We start from the raw sequence: 15,411 nt of genomic DNA, 5'->3' as shown, positions 1-15,411 counted from the left end.
GATCACTCTGACTTAGCCACCTACCCACGTAATTTTTTGCTGTATATTGCCTTTGATTCTAATAAATCTAAGCATTATCCACTGATGAAGACCCCTGGCAGGGGTTGAAAGCTCGGGAATAAAAACTACTTTGATACGTGATTCATTTTCTTCCTTTGTGGATCTCAAGCTGCATACTGTACATATACTGTTAAGCAATGAATTCCAAGAGCAAACTGTCAGTCATCAAGTAGTGTATAACAGACAATGATTAACATGAAGCATGGACATTTTATGAGGTGGGAACAGAAATGGGAAAGAAGGTCGCTGAGGATCTTGAGATGGAGTGACGTCATCAAAGCAGGACCAGACGGGATAAAGGAAGCGGCTCGGACTTCTGGTTAGGGTATTGGAGACGAATTCACAGTGGTGTTTTGTCATCTTTCCTGTTGAAATAAAGAGAGAGCGGTTAGTACATTGTCGCCATCCCCTGCCTTGCGCTTTCGTGCTACTCGTCGGGTCATTTAGCTGCTCCCTAATCGCTTGTGTGTTATAATATACTGTATATATAAAATCCAGTGTCTGTCTGTCTGGCTGTCTGTATGTCTGTCCGCTCTTCATGATAGAACTACTTAATGGATTTAGATCGGGATTTTTTTCTATAATTTTCTTGAACTTTCTGGTTGATTTTGCGACTTCTGTCATTGTGCTATGTGTCATAGTTCGCTTGCGATACCGATTTATTTGTGCAAATCTGAGAGAGATGCAGCGGGCCGATGGGAGGGGGGAAAGCATGATGTCAGGAGTGGGGAGCCGGGCAGGGCCCTCCTCACTGTCCTGTTTCACTACTACGTGGGCGGAGCCACGGGGGACGGCTAATATACTATAAATGGATCTCACAAATATTTAGTCTGCAGCAGAATTTCCCAGCCTTTCTGGTGTCATGACCCAGTTCTTCACATGCTAGTGTGTTCACAACCCTTCTTTTAATCCCGATCCATTGAATATGGTGTGATTGTCTATGCGGGCGGAGTGGGGTGGTCTCACTGGGCGAATTGAGCATGATAATTAAAGCTTAGGAGGTTGCGTGAGTGTCCCGAGCAATCACCAGAGCAGTAGGTGAATCAGGAGCCATCCTCCTCCTTGGTGAATTGAGTAAGATCATTAGAGCAGGGTTTGAGGAGGCTGTCCAGGATCGGCCACAATCCTGTAACTGTCAATCAAGCACAAACGTCAAAGTGTTGACTGGTCTGTCAAGGGTCAGCCACCATCCACCTGCAATGTTGCCACTGTGAATCGAGCAAAATCGTCAAGAGTGGTCACTGGTCCATGCAGGGTCGGCTGTGAAGTACCTGCGACTGAATCGTCCAGAGTGGTGGGATCACAATCCACCTGCATTGTTGCCACAGTGAATCGAGCACAATCATCAAAGTATTGACTGGTCTAGAGTAGTGCCTGCTATGTTGCTCCTGTGAATGGCAGAGTGGTGGATACTAGATATGGTCAGCCATGATCCATCTGTGATGTTCCCACTTTGAATCAAGCCAGATTATCAGAGTGGTGGGATCTCTGTCTGCCACTGTTAAATTGGTCGGCAGTTTTGGTGGCATGGTTGGCCATGATCCACCTGCATTGTTCATTGCAGTGGGATCTCTGTCTGGGGTCGGCCACAATCCACCTGCATTGTTGCCACAGTGAATCGAGCACAATCATCAAAGTATTGACTGGTCTACCCAGAGTTGGTAGTGCCACCTGCTATGTTGCTCCTGTGAATCAAGCGCGATTGTCAGAGTGGTGGATACTAGGCATATGGTCAGCCATGATCCATCTGTGATGTTCCCACTTTGAATCAAGCCAGATTATCAGAGTGGTGGAATTTCTGTCCGCGGTCGGCCGTGATCTACTTGCAATGCTGCCACTGTTAAATTGAGCGTGATCGTCAGAGCAGTTTTGGTGGCGTCCATGGTTGGCCATGATCCACCTACTATACTGCCACTGTGAATCAAGCACAATCATTGGGGCAGTGGGATCTGTGTCTGGGGTTGGCCGCCATCCACCTGCAATGTTTCCATTGTGAATCAAGCAAAATTGTCAAGAGTGGTCACTGATCTATGCAGAGTCAGCTGTGAGCCACCTGTAATGCCGCTACTAAATCAAGCAGAATCTTTGGGGGGGGTGGGATTTGTGTCTGGGGTTGACCGCCATCCACCAGCAATGTTACCATTGTGAATCGAGCAAAATTGTCAAGAGTGGTCACTGGTCCATGCGGGGTTGGCTGTGAGCCACCTGCGATGGCGATACTGAATCAAACACAATCGTCAGAGTGGTGGGATCTGTGTCTGGGGTCGGCCACAATCCACCTGCATTGTTGCCACACTGAATTGAGCACAATCATCAGAGTGTTGACTGGTCTGCCCAGAGTCGATAGCGATCAACCTGCAATGCTGCCCCTGTGAATCAAGCGCAATTGTCAGAGCGGTGGATACTTTGTACGCGGTCAGCCATGATCCACCTGTGATGCTCCCACTTTGGTCGGAGTTCTGTCTGGGGTCGGCCGTGGTTGTCTTGCGATGCAGCCACTGTAAATCGAGCGTGATTGTCAGAGCAGTTTTGGTGGCGTCCAAGGTTGGCCATAATCCACCTACGATACTGCCACTGGTAATCAAGCGCAATCATCAAAGCAGTGAGATCTCTATCCAAGGTTGGCCGTGATCCACCTGTGATGCTGACACTTTGAATTGTGCACAATCATTGGAGCGGTGGAGGAGGGTTGGGAAAAATTTATCTTGGTCGCAATACACCATCGTGCTCCACAGGTTGGGAAATGCTGCTGTACAGTATATACAACCTGTTTTGGTAAAGATGTGATCAAGATAAGGAAAGAGGGAATGTTAAAGAACAAAAGTCAAGAAAATACGAAAAATCTACAAGCAAAATTCCAACTTATCCAGGTGTTTTACAATAATTAATGCAGAAACAGTACAACCAGTCCATTATAATTCCTTTGGTAGGTACCTGCTTAGAGCAGAGAGATTATTATTAAAGAAACTAGCTGTGTAAGTATGCGCTGCAAAAAGCCCGGGGTCCTAGAAACTATTGAAATCGTCAGAAAAATACTTGAAATGTAGAGATGTCAGGTAATTGAAAGGAACTACTCTGGGCGTCTCTCTCCTAGGAGGATTTGTTTTGTCGATGTGCTCGCATCGCTTATGCATTAGTGGCTAAGCAGCTGTCTCTTTCTTTGGAGGTTTTGTTTTGCCGATGTGCTCGCTTTGCTTCTGTATTAGCAGTCGGAGGAAAAGTAAAAGGCATACCGTTTGGCGATGTGCTCGCCTCATTTCTGTGTTAGCCAGTGAGTGACTCTCTCCTCGGAGGTTTTGTTTTTCCAACCTGCTTGCCTCCATTGTCTATCAGTGGCTAAGCAAGTTTCTTCTCCTCAGAGGTTTCATTTTGTCGACGTGCATTAGCAGCTAAGTGACTTTGTCTTTCTTCAGAGGTTTTGTTTTGCCGATGTGTTCGCCTCGCTTCTGTATAAGCCATTAAGTGAGTGACTCTCTCCTCTGTGGTTTCATTTTGCCGACCTGCTCGCCTCCATTGTCTATCAGTGGCTAAGCGAGTTTCTTCTTCTCAGAGGTTTCGTTTTGGCGATGTGCTCGCATCACTTGTGTTATTAGCGGCTAAGCGAGTTTTTTGTTTCTTCGGAAGGTGGAGCCCTTAGCCCGACTACACCTCTCATTTCCGGGCCAGACAGACAAACACACACACTTCCATTTGTAGACGTTTATATATAAGATACTGCATCCGAAAATGATATTTATTATATGTTACTTACCCCTTATAGTTTGCAGTGATTGACAAGGCAAAATTTGTATCTCACATTTTAATGCATGGCAACACAAATGTTCCTGTAGCAGCCCACTTCAACAGCCATGGACCCTATGAGAGGGACTTTAAAATCACAGGGCTTATGGGTAACTTTAGAACACAGCAAGAGAGAAAAGAATGGGAAGTTAAACTCATGCTAAAAATTAACACTTTACAACATAACATGGTTTAAATACAGATAAGCTATGAGGATTGTTTGCATCTCTCGGACTGACCCAGACAACCTGTCCACAGTCCCACATTGCATTGTAAAACTCATCAGAAACATCAAAAGACTTTGTTGGGACTTTTATCTTATCCAGAGATCTTGACTATGCATTGTTCTCCTCTCTTGCTAAATGAATCTTTTAATTTTTGACATTGAAGATGTTTCACTTAAAGGTTTTCCAATGTTGCGTCTGTCTTGGTGTCTATAGAAACACAGGGAACTCCAGTTTCGGTATTACATCTTGCCTGAAGAAGGGGCCTGAGTTGCCTCGAAAGCTTCCATATTGTAATCTTTTTAGTTGGGCGGAGTGGTGGCTCTGAGGCTAAGGATCTGCTCTGATATCCCAAAGGTTGCCGTTTCGAATCCTGACAAAAGAGATGCTACTCTGCTGGGCCCTTGAGCAAGGCCCTTAACCTTAAATTGCTCCAGGGGCAGCTGTACAATGGCTGACCCTGCTCTCTGACCCCAAGGGGTATGCGAAAATTAAACATTTCTAATACAAGAAATTCTATAAAGTGAAATAAAGAGCAAATAAAGAACTTTGCTTGACTTCTCACTACATTCATCCATCCATTATCCAACCAGCTATATCCTAACTACAGGGTCATTGGGGTCTGCTGGAGCCAATCCCAGCGAACACAGGGCACCAGCCCACCATAGGGCGCACACACACGCACACCAAGCACACACTGGGGACAATTTAGGCTCGCCAATGCACCTAAACTGCATGTCTTTGGACTGTGGGAGGAAACTGGAGTACCCGGAAGACACGGGGAGAACATGCAAACTCTCGGGTCTCCTAACTGCAAGACAGCAGCACTACCCACTATGCCATCGTGCCGCCTCACTGCATTCATGGAAAACAATAATTTTTTTTTACAGTGTGGAGGACTGCCGGCTTCGTGCTCCGGCCCTCACCCCCAGGCCACCAGGAGGAGCTCTCCCGACAGCAGAATCGTGCCCCGAGTTCCAGCAGGGCCTTATGGACTATGTAGTGTTTTTACACAGCCCTGCTGGATACCTTGGGGGCCACCAGGAGTCGCTGTGGGGGGCGGCTTATGGGCTCTTTTGTGCCTTATGACCCGGGAGTACGTCACGGTCATGTGACGGGAAGGAACAACGTGCTCCCGGGGTGAAGAACAGGACTGTTTACCCTGACCCGGAAGGGAAAAGGAACTGTGGTCTGATTGGACAGGAACGCCTCCGGGTCAGGGGCTATAAAAGGACGGTGCCTCAGTCCGGACACTGAGCTGTGCTGGGTGGGAGAGGAGCAAAGTGTCTGGGCGAGGAGAGAGATTATTGTGGTAGTGTTTTTGCGGTTTAATATATGAGTAGTGTGGAAGGTGCTTGGTGCACTGTGCTTAAAAATAATAAAAGGTCTTGGACTTTTACCTGGTGTCTGGAGTTGTACCTAAGGGTTCAAGGGAGCACTAGCGCCCCCTACTGCCACAACAAGTATGGAACAAATACAGTTTCATGCTTTCAAAATATGAAGTGATGTGATCAGGGTCACAAAGACCTTCGGTGGTAAGGAGTAACCTCGTGCCAGTCATAGGGAGTGCCATGATGCTTTACAAATAGGCGTGTAAGTACAGGCAGGTGAAGTGACTTGCTCAGGGTCACACAGTGATACAGAGGTAAAGATTGAACTTGCATCCTTGTGCTTGTGTATAGCACCTTTCAAAGTGTTTTTAAACATACAGAACATGTTCAATGCTTAATTTCACAATTTATTTAACAGTTTCTGGCTGGTGATGTGACTTAATCAGGGTCACAAAGGGCCTATCCCGGTGTGCACCCTTCCCAATACATGAAGTGAAGTAAGGTGCGTTAGAATTGCTAGAAAGCAGGACCTGAACAACAGCCCTCTGCATTGCAAGGACCAGGATGCTTCTGTGCTTGCACGAGTTAAATTCAAATACCACAATGCAATGTGCCAGCTCTGCTCATGTTAAAAAAGCTCGATCAAACTAAAACAATTAATTACATTATCAGAACAAATCTCGGGCTCAAGGACTGCTTGTTGGACTGACGGCTGTCAGAGCTCTTATTGTGTTTTAAAACAAATTGGCTATTTCTCAACAAGATACGCGCATTGCAGGGAACATTATAGAGCAGAAACGTTCAACAATGTGCGTACACACAGTATCCACAGGTCTGAGCGTTCAAATTATGTGTCTGATCCATAGTTGAACGTTATTTTATATCACATACAGTCCCCCATTGTTAGCAATAAATAGCTGTATACGCCACTACAATGGACAACTGTTGTCAAAATATTAGTATGCAGAATGTCACAGTGTTTTGTTACTGCTCCCGATTCAGTACACTGTCCACATTGTTCAGTAAACCCTCATTTGTATCTGTGTGAAAACTGACCTGATATTACACACCCGGGGGCCACTTTATTAGCTCCACCTATCGACTACCAGGTGGGATCCCCTCCCTTTTGCCTCCAGGACATCCTGAATTATTCAAAGCATGGATTCTACAAGTTGCTGGAAACTTTCCGTAGGGGTTTTGGTCCATGCATGCTCAAAAGCATCATCAGGTAGTTCCTGCAGATTTTTCATCCACACATTTGTGGTGTAGAACCTCTCCTTCTCCTTCAACCCAAAGACGTTGCATTGAATTTGAGATCTGGAGAGTATGCGGGCGATTTGTGGACATTGACGTGACTGTCATGTTCGTGGAATCTGTTACGACAGTTTCCAAAACTGTGGGTTTGCAACACATTTTGGGTCACTTGATGTGTTGACTTTGGTCTCACAGAGCCGTGAATCACAAGTACTTAATGGGAAAGGGTTGAGAACGGTTTGTGATAAGGGGAAATCGACAAACAAAGATCCCCACCACAACGATCGGCAGCAAATCTCCAAGTGCGTCGCCTAAGGTGTGCCGATTGGCGGCGATTCTCCAAGTGAGATAACCTCCTCCGCAACCAGGACAATGATTGGTGATGATTCTACAAGAAGGGTGAATACCCCTGGATGGCACTCTGTGGAGATTTTATGTTGTAAGGGCACAAAAAAAAGGCAAAACTGGGTCGCAAGAAAAACATAACGTTTAACAACTACTGTGTTATGGGACAGTGTCTCCGGGGATTGTTGTGAAGGACAAGAAAGGAGACCAGCAGATAATAACGTGAGACGAGAATCGTACTTTGGTCCAGGCCAGATCAAAGAAAAACACGAGCAAACACAGCACAAGGGCGAATCAAAATCAAAGTCAGAAAGACCAGAAACCGAAACAAAATCTAGCATGTGGCCTACTTGAATTGCACACTAACTAAAGGTTTGAAGAGATACCAAAATATGGAACTGCCGCCATATTTATAGCATAACTACCACTTGCATTACAAATGTGCCAATTGAGGTCACGTGACACATCTCCGGTGTCGCAGCAACAAAAAAACGGGATGAGGCGAAATAATAAACTTTGTGAAAACAAATAAAAATGGTTTAAAAACCTCCAAAAGTCAGATTTACCTGATAAAAAAACTTACAAAGACACAAAATGAACATATAGAACTGTGTACTTACCACAGCATAAGCTCGAGGTGGTGAATGCTTCGTGACACAGTGTGTTAACCTGAAGGACAATCCACTTGGAAAAATGAGGGATGGTCAACCACAATGCTTAGGTACATCATGGCATGTCATTTTCTGACCCACTTAATCCAGTCCAGGGTCGAGGTGGGTGTTGGAGCCCATCCCGTGGTGGCTCTGAGGCTAGGGATCTGCGCTGGCAATCGGAAAGTTGCCGGTTTGAATCCCGTAAATGCCAATAGGGACTCTGCTCTTTTGGGCCCTTGAGCAAGGCCCTTTACCTGTAATTGCTGAGCGCTTTGTGTAGTGAGAAAAGTGCTATATAAATGCAAAGAATTATTATTAATTATTATTGTTATATTTATTATTATCCCAGCTAGCATAGGGCCTAAGGCAGGGACAAACCCAGGACAGTGAGAACACACACACACGTCCACCCCAACTACACACAGCCAATTTAGCATCACCAATTCACCTAACCTCCATGTTTTTGGACAGTTGGAGGAAACTGGAATACCTGGAGGAAATCCATAAAGGCACGGGGAGAACATTCAAATTCCACTTATGGAGGACCCAGAACACAACCCTGGGTCTCCTTACTGCAGGGTAGGAGTGCTACCACTGTGTCACCGTGCTGCCCATGGCATTTAAATGATAATCAGTTACTATTAACAAGCCTAGATAGATAGATAGAAATGAAAGGCACTATATGATAGATAGATAGATATGAAAGGCATGATAGATAGATAGACAGATAGATATGAAAGGCACTATACATTAGATAGATAGATATGAAAGACACTATGATAGATAGATAGATAGATAGATAGATATGAAAGGCACTATATGATAGATAGATAGATAGGAAAGGCACTATATGATAGATAGATAGATAGATAGGAAAGGCACTATATGATAGATAGATAGATATGAAAGGCACTATACATTAGATAGATAGATATGAAAGGCACTATATGATAGATAGATAGATACTTTATTAATCCCAAGGGGAAATTCACATAATCCAGCAGCAGTATACTGATACAAAAAACAATATTAAACTAAAGAGTAATAAGTTTTCGGTCGCTGTAGTGTGGCCAAAGATGCTTTAATAACCAATATGAAAATGCTAAAGAGGACAGAGATTGTTTTCACTTGAAAACGACATTTTTAAATGAAAGCATAGTATTGTGGACGTAGCCTGTAATGCTGGGATGTCTAGCACCAACATGTCTCAATCAAAATCTTACTTCATAGTCTGCTTGTGAAATTCTTACTTGCATGTGCTAGTCGATATTGCAACAAATCGCCACTCCTGACACCAAAATTAGTGAGTATAACGACCCTACCTTGAACCTTCTGTCTTCCTTACCTGAAATAACTACCTGAACTCAAAGTTAGGACTATACTTAGAGAAGACCCAGCGTTAATTGACAATTACACGTCTTTCCCATTCTAATATTTATTTGAACAACAGCTACACATCTTGATCATGTCTGCATGCTTCAGATTGAATAGTGTTGGAGCAGACTACTTATGTTGACCAGTTGGTGGCGCTATTAAAGTGGTCATTTCACAAGCAGTATACCTCTGTGTACATTAGGGCATACATTTCTTTTGATTTGTCACCACTTCTTTGGGAACAAATGTATACAAATTACAGATCAGGCCACACTTCAACTTACTGTACTGGCACCACTAATCTATTACTATGTAAAATATGCTTTTCAATCAAGAAGTATTTATTTGGCCCTTTTAGTTAAAAAATATTACATTTTATAAATAAAAATAGAAATAAATAAATGCATTATGAAATGTGACAATAAATAATGAATAACATAATGATATGTGAGCATAAAAAATACATATGACATCAGAGATTTTGCTTCCTGATCACTATTAGGTTTATCTTATGGATGTTAGTCTGCTGCTCTCAAAAATCATCTTTAAAAATTTTAACTTTAAAGTTTTACTCCAATCACCTCTTTTTTGTGATTTTTATCCCATTTTATACAAATACACAACAAGAACTACAACTGGAACATCTGTGTTGATCTAAAGGTAGTGGCCGTGCTAAAGGGTCTCACTGCGTTAAAAAGAGTAGCTGATCGCTCCATAAGCACTTACCAGTAAGTAAGCATAAACCATGTGACGACCCAACAAAGATATTTTTGCATCCACTTTGTATAAAAGTTAAATATCGTGAAAGAGATGAAGAGGTGAAGGATTCCAATAATTCAGAGAAATAATAATTCGTGAAAAACTGATGGATGCCAAGATTAAGGAAGGCGGATTTGTTGGTCCACAAATCAGACACGTCATCAATGATTAGCTGTTGGACGATCTGCTAGTGGGATTAAAGGAAATCGCATGGAAGGCATTCAAGGATATTGTTGAGAATTTTCTTGGCAACTGCAGGGCACCAAATGACCTCCATTCTGGCTGGCAATGTATACACAACCATACTTGTCTCTTCATTTTCTGTACTCTCACTTGGACTTCTTCCCGACTCACTCACTTTAGTACAGTCAGTGATGAACATGGTGAACGGTTTCAGGACATTGGGAAAGCAATATCAGGGCAAGTGCTGGACGACTATAGTTGGACACTGAAAAGAGAAACATCAGAAGCTGAGTACCAACGAAAATCGGCAGCAAAACATTTTTAGCACAAATGAATAAATACAATGTTGTGGGCATCATTAAGTGGTTAAATACACTAAATGCAATCAAAGTTATTTTAATGTGTCTCCAGAACTACTACGTAATTTAGTCAATTTCAAATTATATTTGTGTTCATCTTATCTAGCTGTCTATGATAATCACCAACATTTTATCAGTTAGTGAAATAAGAAAACATTTCCTCTCCAGAATAATTAAGCGTTATCTGTTGCTTACTTTATATGTATTTCCTGTTTCTTCGTTTATTTTTTTCAGTGGCACCACATGCTATATGAAATACACTGTTTTTTTTCACCGGTGAAAGTCAGGAGGGCATGGAGAGTGCTGTCTTTTCATTGGTGAATCATCGGTGTAGCGCATACACACAGTGGTGTCCATTTCAGATATGAGTTTAAGAAAATGTCGCCCAGAATTGCAAAGTGACTACCGTATATACTCGCGTTTAAGTTCTCATGCGGATACATCGGGGCTTGATTTTACCGGTATTTTAAAATGTCGGTCGTATAAGTCAAATGTGGAAAGCACCACGCTATTGGTCCAAGAGATTATGATATGCTGACGCCCACCTGAGAGACTAACCACGGACACACAGCCTTTTTTTTCTATGTATTGTGCCTACGTGACCACACGGCAATATCCGAACTACTCCGAAGTCACGTTTGCACTTTTTTGTGTCTCACACCCTCATACACCTTTATCGTAAGAGCATCCCTTATCTACAATGGAGCGTTTGATCAGAAGACAATATGAAGCTGGTTTTAAATTAAAAGGCGTTGAAGTGATGAAAGAAATTGGTAACTGTGCTGCTGCAACAAAATTCAATGTGTCTGAGAAACTAGTGAGAGATTGGAGGAGGCAAGAAGATGTAAAAAAAAAATAAATAAATTTGTCGTATTTTTGAACGGGCGTATAAGTCGGGGTCTGATTTCATGATCGATTTTTCAGGTTTCAAGACTCGACTTATACACAAGTATATACAGTAATTTAATATACGAACATTAGGAGTCTGCATTTCAGATGTGGCCCTTGATGACTGAATAATTACGTTCACTATGCACCAATCAAAAAATGGTATATAAATATACGTTATTTACAATACAGCATTACTGTTTTGTTGATCGGTTGCTGGGGGAGGGCTTTTCCGAGATGTGATGTGTGATGTCATTAGCGTAACATGTTATATATCGGCACAACTTGAATCTTGTTTTCCGTGTTTGGATAAAAAAAAACAACTTTCGCTTGCTTATTTTAGATTTCTCTGTCCTCCCAGTAACGACTTTTGCTTTGATCTTCGACTTGTTTTCATTTCCTGGTTTCAAACCCGTCTTCGTTTCTCTTGATTGGCTCAGCCATAACAGGCAAAGCCCACCCTCTTAAATTTGCGAAAGTGATAGTTTTCATTTCTATGCATATTTAATATTGCACTGATATAAAAAAAAAATTTGAAATAATTAAATAAATACATAATAAGAAATAAGCCACTGTGAGCTCGGGTCCGAACACCATCAGGCTAACACCAGCACTTTGTCCAAACACACGTTTATTGTACATAAATTAAGTCCCACACAACACACAGTGCCCCCAGCATCAATCACCCTTTCCACGGGTCTCTCTTCCGTGGGCCGCCTTTCCTCTCCTCACGGGAGCTTTGTCCTGCTCCCACTCCCGACTCTAGCTCCCTGATTGGATGTGCTCCTGGTGCCTGATGACACTCTTCCGGCAGCACTTCCTGGTGTGACGGAAGTGCTGCCCTTGTACCTGGAAGCATTCCGGGTGTCGCTGGAAGGATCTTCCCCCACATTCCCAGGTGTGGCAGAAGTGTCGATCTCCCAGGCTCCACGAAGCTCGGGGCGCCCCCTGGCAGTGGCCACGGGCTCCATTGGGCTTGATCCTCCTTGCCCTTTCCCCGTGGTCCCCTCAACATCCAGGGCCATTACCCCCTCGTAACTGGGGGGACATAAAGACCACCTCCCGGTCCTTCCAGGCATCCCAGCTGGGTCTGACCCCCAACCTCCTGTGACGCCACACAAACATATTTCATGAAACATTTAATTATGCTCACGTATCATTCTTATTTTATTTACTTATTGTCACATTTCCGAATCTATTTTATTTTTGGGATTTTTATTTATTTTACATGGATTCAACCAACCCTAGATTTAAAATATTTTTTTTTTTAAATTGCAGAAAATCCCAAAAAGCAAAACTTGAATTTGCCGTGTACCGAGCACTACGCTGAATGCACACGAATGAGGTGATATGTAGTGTAACGGCTGGCAGGCATGGGCTAGTATCCCGACCAGGAGAGGATATGATTCATTAACCTGGCCAGCAGGCCATCGTAATTGAGGGGGAGCTTCTGGGATTACTAATCCCTACTTTCTAATATTTCCATTTGACCCAAAGTACTTCCATCGGACTATGCCCTAGCAGTCGAAGTACTGCCAGGTCAAAGATCAAAGGAGCTACTCTTCCACATCCTGGCAAGTCGGAGCCGGGAGTGAAGACAGGCAGCACTCACCCGGGAAGAGTGGAGGAACAAGAGAAAGAAAGAGAAGGAATTATAGTTTGTGGTATGCTATATTGGAATAAAAACCGTTTGTAAGGTAATAGTTCATAATAAACCTTACGTTTGTACTGAGGACTTGTGTCTGCATGGTTGTGTTTGGGGTTATGGAACGCCCCCTACTGATCACAGTAGACATACCCTGAAGGATGCTGGAACGGGGGAGGACCGGCAGGGGGATGCTTCCACTGTTCCACTTACATAAAGCTAATCACGGGTTTTACTTCCTCTATAGTCAAGCTTGATCGTCTTTTTGGTGCTCCACCCATAGCTGTGAGCAACTGCGGCAGGATGAGTCTGAAGACCTCACTAAACCATCCAATCAATGGTAGTGATGGACGGGGTGTGCAAAGTTCAGGGACTTACTCAGTGCAAGCTCAAAGGCTAAGAGGGAGTGTAAGGTGCTATCACTTGACAAGAAAAGAAAAGGGGCTTGTCACTTGCCGAAGTGGGCCATAACATCAGCAAGAATGAATCAAGCATTCATGCAATAAATCAGAAAAAAGCTGAGATTCTTGAAAGTGTGAGTTCTGCTAGTGTTATTAATAGTAATCTAGAGATGATTTAAAATAGTGTTTCCTAAACTTTGTGGTGTCACAACCCAGTTTTTCACCTTTAACCCATCCCTTATAAATTCTGCGCTACCCACTGGGGACAAGGTGTGAATTGAGCGCAGTCCTCAAAGCATTAGAGCGCCCAGAGCATTAAATGAATCAAGCGTGATCATCAATAGTCTCCTTGGTAAATCGAGTGCAGTCGTCAGAGCGGTGGGGTTGTGGTCTGGCTGGAAATGCCTCGGTCAAGCCTGGAAGATTGTCCCCAGTCACGAGCCTGACAATAGCTCTTCAACTTATATCAATTTTAGATTTTAAATTGGTGTTTGTACAATCTTTCATATAGTGCCTTTTCTATCTATCTATCTATCTATCTATCTATCTATCTACAGTCATAAGTATTTGGACAGTGACACAATTTTGGCTTTACACCACAATTGATTTGAAACAAAGAAATCAAGATGTGATTGACTTATAGATTTTCAGCTTGAATTTATGTTTAGAAAAGACAGACATTTTTATATGCAGTCCCCCAATTTTCAGGGGCTCAAAATTATTTGGAGAAACTAACATAATCATATATATAATGGTAATATTCAATATTTTATTAAAAATCCTTTCCTTTCATATCTATCTATCTATCTATTTATTATAGTGCCTTTCATATCTATCTATCTGTCTAATATAGTGCCTTTCATATCTATCTATCTATCTTATATAGTGCCTTTCATATCTGTCTAATACAGTATCTATCTATCTGTCTATCAATCTATCTATCTATCTTAGTGCCTTTCATATCTATCTGTATGTCTAATATAGTATCTATCTATCTATCTTATATAGTGCCTTATAGTATCTATCTATCTATCTATCTTTCTATCTAATATAGTGCCTTTCATATCTATCTATCTTGTATAGAGCCTTTCATATACACTGTATCTATCTGTCTAATACAGTATCTATCTATCTGTCTATCAGTCTATCTATCTATCTATCTTAGTGCCTTTCATAGCTATCTATCGATCTATCTAATATAGTGCCTTTCATATCTATCTATCTTGTATAGAGCCTTTCATATATACTGTATCTATCTGTCTAATATAGTATCTATCTATCAATCTATCTAGTGTATTATTGTAATATTTACCTTTTACACTATAGAAAGACGTGATTGAATCTCCCTGCAAGCCAAAAATGGACTCAGTCAGTTCCATGATGAATGGCTCGGTTGCAGAACTTGACAGTTGGATGTAATTGACAATTCTTCAAGTTATTTTAAGTCTTTTATGGCTAAAGAAAGACATAGAGCAGCACATGCACTTTATTACAGAAACAATGAACACCACCCCCCCCATTTTCATGTCCACTTACCCCAGTCTGTAGCAGCTGTAGCAGGAGTGGGTGGGTGCCAGGCAGGGGCCTGTCCAGAATGGCACACCAGTACAAGTCATGAATATGAACTGGGCTCTTGGCGTGCTGTGCTGCTTTCCAACTGCCGATCTCAAAGGCAGGACTTACTGAGTGCATCTCAGCATCATTTGGAAGAGTGGGGCGCTGTTAGAAATGAAAAATAAAATCTATTGAGTGCCAGGGCATGACATTCTTTTTGTGCTGAAGAGGGATTTACTTGGGTCATTATACTAAGGCACCCTTTTTATCAAAGAAGCTTTACAATCTGTTATTTCAGAGTAAAATTCTTTTTGAGAGAGTCAGTTATTAATAGTATGCTGTCGGTCTTAGGTACAGTCTAACCAAACCTGAGTTTTTCGGTTTCTTCAGAGTCTCAGTCTCATGCGCAGTTTCATATTTTCAGAACAGTTCTGGTCAATCAGAATGCCTAGCTAGGATGCTGTGACTTTAAAATGTCTCTGCCCAATGCATCTCTGTGTAAAATAACTAAGCTCAGGGCAGTTTGCTTTAACTAGAAAGGGTCCTTTGTCCTCTTGCTGTTTTCCACAGGCATACGTTTATAGATCCCCCTTGTTGTTCA

General features: G+C 42.5%; 1 protein-coding gene and 1 long non-coding RNA gene across 3 annotated transcripts in view; one reads left to right on the top strand and one right to left on the bottom strand.

Annotated features, from left to right (window-relative positions):
- The window catches only part of mbpa (myelin basic protein a), a 146,423-nt gene that overhangs the window by 71,508 nt on the left and 59,504 nt on the right, over positions 1 to 15,411 (top strand). The window lies entirely within an intron of this gene.
- LOC120515394 lies at positions 178 to 15,404 on the bottom strand. The gene is made up of 5 exons (XR_005630648.1): positions 15,179 to 15,404; positions 14,793 to 14,975; positions 14,569 to 14,711; positions 9,748 to 10,228; positions 178 to 425 (listed from the first exon to the last, which is right to left on the bottom strand). It is a non-coding gene; the product is annotated as an uncharacterized LOC120515394 (long non-coding RNA).

This window comes from Polypterus senegalus, chromosome 15 (assembly GCF_016835505.1).
Source record: "Polypterus senegalus isolate Bchr_013 chromosome 15, ASM1683550v1, whole genome shotgun sequence".
Classification (NCBI taxonomy): Eukaryota; Metazoa; Chordata; class Cladistia; order Polypteriformes; family Polypteridae; genus Polypterus; species Polypterus senegalus.
Note: the sequence above shows the minus strand (reverse complement) of the source record. Positions and strands in the feature narration are given on the sequence as shown.